Genomic DNA, 10,554 nt, shown 5'->3' with positions numbered 1-10,554 from the left:
AACCACTCTTTCGGATCCCATAGACCTCCCTCAGGGGTCTACCCTCCCACAGCCAAAGGTGCCATCTAGAGGTGTCTTGCTTTGAAATACTGGGAGGGTCAATGTGCCACTCCTTCCCCAAACGTCCCACCACTCAGATCATCTGTTAGTATCCCACGAAGACTTCCATCCATCGCAAGATCACTCTAAGTGAGTGGTTGAAGTAGGCCTCCAAGTTCTACATGGAAGAAGCCGGGGTGCGTGATGTTGTGCTGCATCAACATCCGCGAGGAAACACTAGTATGGGAAAACTGCCCCAACCATCTGCTGTCTCTCTAAACGTGAAGTCCTTTCCACCAGGACTCCGAAATGGCTTAGTCAATCTCACCCATCCGTTGCCCTATCCCTCGCAGATGCGCTAGGGCATCAAGCCTCGCCTCCGTCTCCATAGGTAGTTTGCTCCAATGGCCAAAGGACCCTGCTGGACCACTGTTCCACTGTGCCCAACCAATGTGAGTCCGCTGTCTGAGCATACGGCCCTCCATGAGAAATTTGAAAATGCCCAAAAGATGGAATAAATGATGAAGGCATGCCTATAGTGGTTGTACTTTCTTGCATTAGAAGCTTTCACTCACTCAAACCATGCCCTAAATCTAGGAAAGTTATACATGCTCTTTCCAATGTGTATGTAAACTATAACAATGCACTATAAGGATCAAATCAATGGCTTAAAGCATAGTAGAATGATGAATCAACATGGATATGTAACGAGACATGATTTCAAGTTGGTAGTGATTTTAGTGTCTTAACTTTGTTATTGCTCAATATGCAAATATCTTTTTGTTTTGCATGTTGTTAAGTGACTTTTGTTTGGATGTTGGTTCATGCATGTTTAGGTCATTTCCATTGGCATCCTAAATGATGGACATGTATTGTAAGAAATGGCAAGCAAAACTACCCGTGGCACATGGCACATAATGCATACATGTAGTTAGTGCCCATTGATTATTGAGCATGAAAACATATGAAGTATGGCTGTTTTTTAGGAATGATCCAGAGCATGTGCACCTTAGATTAGGCATGGATCGTGTGAACCTTCACTATGAAGAGCTCTATTGACAATTGTTGGCTTGTGTGCTTTATAAGTATTGCATCCCATTGGTTATGACCAAGAAAGGGCATGCCACTCTTGGGTTAGTTCTCTTCTCTCTTTCCTTTGAAAATAAACAACCAATTTTATTTTTTTCAAAATTTGGCAAGAATGTTTCAAATCAAATTTTAAGATCTATAGAATATATACTTTGAAACTAAGCAAATCTTAGCTAATTCTTAAAGGAATTACCATGAAACAATCATCCCTAAATGTCATGCATGCTCTTATTGTGAACATGAGTTAGAAATGCTCATCATTCATAGCACTTGAAACATTTCATATATGAGATTTCATTAACAGATATTGTAGTAGAGATTGAAACCGGTCTATCCACTAACTCTTCATGATTGGACCAGCTCAATACTAACTCATAAAATAATTGGAAACATGAAAGTTGAATATTGAAATACGCAGTATCTATGAGCTATACAGTAACTCATAAAATAATTGGAAACATGAGAGTTGGATATTGAAAAACGTGGCATCTATGAGCTACTGATATTCTATGACGTGGTGTTTTGGGAGTGGCATCACACCTTTTCAATAACATTTGCTCTTTGTGGTTTAAGCTATAATGATTCCTCGCATGGACTATTCGGTGTATCCATTTACAGGTTTCAATACACAAAGAGCTGAATGTTTGGAAGCTTTTGACGGGGCACTTATTTAGAAATAGATATTTAAATGTAGCATGAAGAGCCTCTAAGAGTTGATGAAAAGAGACAATATGTAGATGAATGATGTAATTGAAATAATGTAAGAATTGAAATAATGTAAGAATTCCTTACATGCATGATATTATCATGTAATACAAGGAAATAAAATGCATGTAATTATTCCTACATGCATGAAATAATGTAAGAATTCCTACATGTATGATATTATCATGTCATACAAGGGAAAATAAATCAATCAACCATTCTTGTAATCCACACATTTGATAAGGTATGGATGAAAAGGTCAAGACTTGAACTTGCATGGTTATTACAAGTTAATGAATGATATTGTATCAATAACTTTGTGTGGTCTTCTATGCAATTAGTATCTACTAATTATGAAAATTTATAGGTTTATATCTTTATTGCAAGCGTGAAGGAATGGTGCTTAAGCTTAGCTATTTGTTTTGAAGGTGCTTAAGATTAATGCAAGTGTAAAGGAATGGAGCTTCAGATTAGCCATTTGTTTAAAGGTTGTTTAAGGAGATAAAATAACCTAAGATAAAAATGGGCAAAGAAAGAGTTTGCAACAAAGGCTTTGCCTTTTTCTTTTTTGAGCATTATTTTCCAGCATCTGATATCCAAGTTAGAAGTAGTAGTGTGCACTTCATAAATGAGATTTAGTATTTTAGGGATGTAATTATAGTTGGATGTATTGTTAGTGAAGATGATGAAGGGTATCTCAATCTACTTTAATCTTCTTTTTTGAAATGGTTGTCACAATAAAGCCATAGTCCTCTAAGGTTACACAATTGTTTTTTTCTTCTATTGGAGTATTTTGAATGTATTTCTAACAAGCACTCGTTTTCTCTTGGCAATGCTTTGAGCTATCTATGTATCCTCCCTCACTACCACTACTGATAATTGATGCGCTTATCAAAATTTCACAAATGGCATCATGAATTCCTAGGAGCACCATGTAGATTGTATTTATTACCACCACCCTGTCGATTTTTTGTGGCGGACACATGGCCTTGTGCAAGCTATAGTTTGCTACTACTAGCATAGCATTGGTTCCTAGTGGAGGATGCATCATCATGAGCCACTGTCCAAAGGGCAAGTGGCATGACAAGTAGAATTTGGCTATTGTAAACAATTTGATCATATACAATTACAAACCAATTCAGTCACAACATGGATAACGAATCATTTTGAAAGCTCCAACAAGTGGGTACATGATATCGATTAAGTAGACTCACTATTCTTAGATAACAAGGTGATACCATGTAGAAGCATAGAGATAGTAGTGTGTCCAAGCTTTCAAAGGTGAGTATATGATAAAGTGTACAGGAAGATGAGGGTGGCAATCTTCATGCACTTTAACTCAATTTAATGATGCCAATCGTACTTAATTGCAATCAATTACATTTAACTAACTTTCATCTGGACCACCATGCTTGTGGCCCTTGGTTCTTTGGATCTTTGGTTCAAGGCCATTCTCACTTGGTTGTTTCTTGGTGATCTTATTGCTTCACAAAGGACTTTAAGGTAGAATGCAAAAAACTAGGTTCCTTAGATGAGGTTAGGATTACTATTAATCTAGAAATCTTAGAAGCCTTCCCGATGATGATAAATGAAACTAAGCCATTCAGTTGGTTGTTTCTTGAATCTACTTGCTTCACAAAGGACCTAAGGGTAGAATGCGAAAAAACTAGGTAGCTTAGATGAGAGTAGGAGTACTATTAATCTAGAAATCTTAGAAGCCTTCCCGATGATGATGAATGACCATAACCAACAAGAAATAATATTTGGAAAGTGTAAAGGTAGAATTTTAAAAACAAAAAACTAATTTCAAATATGTAAAAGACATCTTACATGTCAGATGTCCTTACATATAATGTAGATGTTAGGATGCCGGAACATATGATGCTACTACATTATGCTTTGATCATATAGTATGGTGCATGATGAGTAATCTAAGCCTACTTTATCTTGAAATGCCTCCCAAAGCGGCCTTCAATCGTTCTTTCTCTATTGTCAGGCACCAATAGGGCTGAATGCATCAATCATTTTACATTACACCAAAGTATTTGTGCTCATTGCACTAGCAAATTTTGCTGAAGACCCTTTGGAGTCGTTCATGCCACTCAATACACCCAAGGTAGTAGTGTATTTCAAAAAGCTTACAGGAACCACTTAATTCTTAGCAAATAGGCAAACTAGGCTAACTAAAAGAAAGATATTGATGAGGTAGATGGAGGGATCCAATTTAGTAGAGGAAACTATACTAGAGGTAGATATATGGTACCATGGCTAAAGACAATAATAATGATCACTATATTAGCAACAGATGCATATGATGATACTGATGATGACTATATGATATTAGCTAAAGGTGCCCACCTTACACATTTCTCATGGTAAATAATGACTAGACTTGAGAAAGAGTACCTCTTAGTATCGTACCAAAAAGAGGGCATGGCACTGGTAGTGACCACATTAAAGTATCCTTTAAGGAGATGCCAATATAACAATTGGAATTGGATTGTCAAATGCCACATGATAGTATGATTTAACAAAAATCAAGTTGGACCAATGACTAAAAGATTGCCAATGGATTTTGGAGACTTAAATGGGTTAAATCAACTTGCCAAGGAGACCTAAAAAACAAGCTCGCATGCTCTTACATGCAAACAAGAGTATCCAAACTTGGTCTCATTATATAGAATCTCCCTAGCATGAAACATCTATGGCTTTGATCACTATACTATATCATTTGAAGAAGCACCATATCATTTAAATATATTGAATTAACATGCCAAGAGGTGCACATGCTCGTAAGTACAAAAAGAGTATTCTTCTAATGGTTTTCTTCTCTTTGATTTTGGTATTGAATTAAATCTTCGATGTCTGATCCAACCATATAAACCTTCCCCCAAATGGCGACGAACGAGACTAAACCCCCCACAATTATTCTAACCAAGGAAATCCTTTAGCCCTTCATGTGGAGGAATGGACTTTCCAAGTCGAAAAATGCCCGAAATATGGCTCATGTTTTTTGGTTGCTTGTGAGATTTTGAACGCTTTCCTTCCCGAAAAGTCTTCCATGGGACCATCCCCCCTACACTTTCTTCCTGAATGGAGGCACCTCCTCTGCATCATTGCTCAAGCTTCCTTATCTGTTTGGAATTTGGGCATGCCCATTGTTCCTTTACCTACTCTACTGTTAGCCATTTGAGTGTTCTTTCTTTGCTCCTGCTACTTTCTCCTCAGGCTTGTCCAGCATGCTATCCTTTCCTTGTTGCATTTCATCACTTGGGCCTTCTCTAAGCTTAAGCTTTGGCTCATTGCCTTTGCTCGGTGGAGTATCCAATGGGGTAGTCTGCTGCATCCGTTGGAGTTTCCAAGTTTTTGGCTTGGGGGCTTCCTTATTTGGTTGATGAAGTTCTCCTTCTTTTTAGTTCGTTTACCTTTGTCTTCTCCCATTTTTTGGGTGTCTAAGCATGGTCTCTTAGGTGTTAGACCGTTTTAGCCCCTTTCTTCTCTCGCTTCCTCCAATCTTGTTTCTTTTTGGCTTCCCTTTTCCCACAAAGCTTCTCTCTCTAGTCATGTGTTTTTTCCCTCTACCCTATTTAAAGGACCTCTTTTGTGAATTATCCCTTCTCATTGGTTTTATTTGAGTTTGTCTGTGTCAAGAGAGTAGGCTTTTGTTCCTGCTCGTCGCTGGCCTATGTTGTTCATTTTTTCCTGACTAGAGTCATGACACTAATGTTTCTCGTATGAGGAAAGTGTTTGGCCCTGTATTGTGTGTTCTCTGTATGGTGTGTGTGCATGTGTGTATGTTGTTTGTGTATGATAGAAACCATCACATATCCTTGACTTACCCTCTCGATACTTATGCATTTTTCAAGCATTCTTTGCATATGTCCCTATATGATGCTTATCATGTAGGTGACATTTCACTGCATCTTTAGGAAGTGTCTTCCCTCTGCTTACCCTTCATTTTGACTTGGGTACTCCAGCCATCCCTGGACTTAAAAGAATAGCAACCAGGGCCCTAGTGTGCGCTTTGCTTCCACCCTTTGAGGCTTGTATGAGTTACTTTCAATTGGTGTACTTTGTCCCATAGGCTTGCGAGGCCACCTAAGGATGTTAGTCTCTCTCTCTCTCTCTCTCTCTCTCTCTCTCTCTCTCCACACACACACACATGCACAGGTACACGTACACACACCCCAGCACACACACGCACACACACACACACACACACACACACACACACACACACACACACACTTGCCCCGTGAGCCCTCCACCAAAGGACATGCCTAATCTTATCCTTTGAACACAGAACAAATAGTAGTTTCAATCTCATGGTTGTCACTCATAGGATTGAAAAGCATAAACTCTATCATGCATAGCAAGGACGTACTAGCTATATGACATCCCCAATGACACCATGAATGCCCAATGATGGGTATAGACCACATTATAAAGATATATCAACAACAAATCCACACAAACACCTGAGGTACACAAAGGTTTTTGTATTGAGTTTCTATTAGCACTCCAAAGGTAAAGGGTAGGCTGAATTGTGACAAAGGATAGCACTAAAAGAGAATAAAAATTAAAAAGTAGTTCACATTCTCTTTATTGAAGCTACAACTACTTGATGTGGAGACTAAAGTCTTTCATCTTAGTTTGTCCTAACACGACCATTCCTAAGTAAAAAATTATTAGAAAGAGAGTTGATATAGCAATGCACCACTTAAGATAGATAATAAAGTCAAATTTTATTTAGTAAAAATAGTATAATTTATCTAAGTTAAAATATATATTTAAATTTAAAGATATTTTTGCTTTTCAATTGATTTTCATATTTGTCTAGGTTTTTCTACTTTCTATTGTTGAGACTGGGGTTGCATGCATGTTCGAACTTCCTTGTTCATTCTTGCATGTTTTTTGTAAGAATTCATGCATGCTCTTGCAAATCAAGCTAAGCTGTCTGCATCTCTTATGATAGCTTATGGTTGCATAAAGCATCTTGGTGCTGCTGTCACAGTTCTAGGGATGTTTTTACATTTCTAGCACCTCTACCTATTGTGCAAGCTCCAAGTGCTTGTTAACAGCAGCCACCCACATTCTTGAAGCTAATGTGGCGATTTGGATGTTGGTTGCATTTGCTTGACATTTTATGCACTTACTCCATTGTTAGGGCATTCTTGCATAGTCCTACCTATTGACACTTGCAAAGGTCAATTCTTGCATGTTCTTAACACTGGTTCATCGACATTAATTGTAGAAGAAGAGCTTTTGCTATTTTACTGCATTTGGGCTCTATTTAGATGTGATGCTTGCTACAACTCAGCATCATGACCAATTGCAATTGAGTAGAAGGTGATCCAAAATTTGTGATTTGCCCAAGAGCACTTTATGGCAATCATTAGGAGATTTCCAAATGTGGATTGATTTGCTTGATATATCCTTAATGTAACTTTTTAAGGACATTGGATTCGTTTGCGTCTTTTGCATGCCAGTTTACAACTGCCTCATTTCTAAAAGACTCTTAGTGTATGGCAAGGTGCTAGGAGTTTTGCATAGAGCATGAGATCCATAATTTAAAGATTGTCATAGATTTATTGACTCTTAATGCTAATTCGACTATTATGCCTTCTGAATTTTTGCTCCCCATCAGTTTTTGTTGCAAGGACATATTTTGGGATCACCCTCTTTCTCTCTTTTCTACAATTTTCCCTACAAAATGACTTTGGCAGATGCAGATGTAGATGTAGACGTAGACTCGATGAATCCTTCCCTCATGTCAAAGCCAAACGCCCCACAACTACCTTAGACTAGTTAGATTGGCCAAACAACTAATCTAGCAAGTAGCAATCTTAATTCCATAGAACTAGATTTCGGAGTTCGAGGCTACATTAAAAAATGCAAATATGTGACTCAAGAATTGATGCTTGTGAAGATGCACTTGGATGCTTTTTAAAGCTCCTCAAACAAAAATAGTTCAATTTAGTTAAATTCCTATCCATACAAGAGGTGAGATGAACATGGATGAGCCATAGAGCTGGATTATTGTCTCACACACACACACACACATTGTCTAAGCAGTGTTAGCACAAAGCACAATATGCTTGTAATCAAGTACAAATTGAGAGTCCCTTTCATACAACAACAACATTTCATTTATAAATCTTTTGTATTTTGTCCATTTCTTGCATATTCTTTGCATGCTCTAATATTATGTAAGTATCTTCATATGCCGATGCACCGTGTCGCAGCACAAACTAATCACTAAGTTGATGTTTGCTTCTCCTCCTAAGTGTAGACTTCCTATGGGCAAGTAGCACGTACGTCTTAAATGGCACAAAGGCATAGGCACATAGAAAACATGAGGAAAGGAAAATTTCCCATCAAACAACAAGCCATGTGCATGCGGGCAAGAAAGCGATGCTATATTGGCCCATGTGATACCCACTTGCACATTGTTGCATGACCATCATTTTTCCAAAAAAAAAGGACAAATAATTAATGTAAATTAATTATAATAACTATTAATACTAATAATTAAGTATTAAGTATTAAGAATAGGAAAATTTGGGGAAAATATTGCTTGGTGCGATATGGGACATTGTCATCTTGGCCCATATCATATTGAAATAAATACTCACAATTTTTGAATAATAACCTATGGAAGAGTTTGAATAGCACCTCTTCTCTCACATTGTCTTCTCTTTCTGATCTTTCTTGCACTTTTGTGGATTGAATTCGATGCTCTTCTTTCAATGATCTACAAGGCGTACTCCTTTGCGTGCTATTTTGAGTCCTACTCTAATTCTCAAGCAAAGGATGATCACAACCATCTCCCATCATCTTAATTGCTCTACCCACCTTTATGTTTTTGTTTGTTGGCTATTTCTCATACCATTCACCAGTTAAAATTACTTCAATGCCTACATCTAGCTTTTCTTCAGCATTTTGATTATCCTCTTGCAGGAAAAAGTCATGACATTTTGTATGAATGTGAGTGCAAGGGGATCTTCCATCTTCAAAATGACCATGGAAATGGCCATTTCCACTAACATAGAGCACGATCACAACCATCTCTAATATGTTAATTCCTCTACCCCCGCTTTATGTTTTCGTTTGTTAGCTATCTTCTCATACCATTGAAGAGTTAAAATTTCTTCAATGCCTACATCAGCTTTTCTTTAGCATTCTGATCATCATCTTGCAGACAAAAGTGAAGACATCTTGTATGAATGTGGGTGCAAGGGGATCTTCCATTCCAAAATGACCATGGAAAATGCCGTTTCCACGAACATAGAGCATGTCTCTACTCCCCCATTTGAAGATCCTTTTCCTTTTCATTTATTATATTCCCACTAACATAAAGCATGTTCCTTTTTCCCCATTCAAAGATCCTTTTCCTCTTCATTTAATATTTTTCTAGAATGCTTGGGCCACAAAACTTTTCTTTTCACATTGCAAGAGAAGAATGCAAGGTGCCCATTGCACTCTATGGATGTCCAATCAGGTAAAGAATTGACTATATCACATCATTGAAAATTTTGCACCATTTGAATCATGTCAATTTTGCAATAAAAAAAATTATATCACTACTACTTTTCACATGCAATGAAGAAACCTTTGGATGAGCAACCCTTATCCTCAAAGATTTTTGTTGTGCTTAGATTTGCCATTTTTGTTTGGTGAAAATCAAGCCTCTCAACATTTTGCAATGGTTTGAACTGACATAGTTGTGACTCTTTTTGTATTTTCTGTTTTAATTGCCACATGTTGTCTTTGTTCCCCTATCTATTGTTAGCCATACTGTTTTATGACATATTGGATCCTCATGGCAAATGAGTACTAGTCCACATTCATATCCTTACTAGCTTGAAGGAGCAAAGGCATGAGTGCATGTTTTACCATCTCAACAAACTCACGATGTTCCATATAAATTTTGTTAACGATTATCAATTTTTGCATGGGAAGCATCCGTACTCATACCAAAAAATAGAGTCATGTCTAAAGGGGTGAATGATCAAAAAGTAGGAGCGAGTGATCCACCCACATATCACCTGTGAAATCATCATGTTAGCATGAATCAGTTACCGCCTATCATGTCAGCCCCCCAATACTGTGAATGTGCATCGTGATGAAATGTAAACCCTTTGTCATGGGGCTTTGACTAAATCCAAAGATCATAAGCATGAATGCCAAAAAGCATATCAGCCCATGAGGTGCTAGCATGCAAGATCGATGTGTTGTGTTGTCAGCCAAATTCAGAGCATTATTGAAATCTCCACAAAGGAAAGCATTGCTGAGCAACAGATAAGTTGCAATCTCTAACCACAAACCAGATGCAAGTTCATATATGTTTCTCCATGTATTGTATTACTAGCCATTAACTTGCGATTGTACCATTGCCACCATAGGGGAAGGTTGATGCAACAAAAGAGGGCACTTTGTAGGGCACATGGTTAAACTTGTGATATCTGTAACATGCTCATGTAAATACACCTCATTTGAGTTCAAGATATTAGCACCATGTTTACATTTTCAACCTCTATAGCAACAAAAGGGATATTGGGTTTATCTGTGTCCTGTAGAATGCAAAATCTATTTGACTCTCTGTTAAACAAGGAGGGCAAACCAATTTACCAAGAGAGGCAACAATGAAAGAAAGATCTTTTCGCATATATTCAAGGGCGTTAACTACCTCTACCTCCTCGAGCAACGATGGCATCTAGG

This window comes from Dipteris shenzhenensis, chromosome 1 (assembly GCF_047967505.1).
Source record: "Dipteris shenzhenensis isolate YYH24624 ecotype China chromosome 1, Dip_SZ_1.0, whole genome shotgun sequence".
Taxonomy (NCBI): Eukaryota; Viridiplantae; Streptophyta; class Polypodiopsida; order Gleicheniales; family Dipteridaceae; genus Dipteris; species Dipteris shenzhenensis.
The sequence above is the reverse complement of the archived record's forward strand: the minus strand, read 5'-3'. Positions refer to the sequence as shown.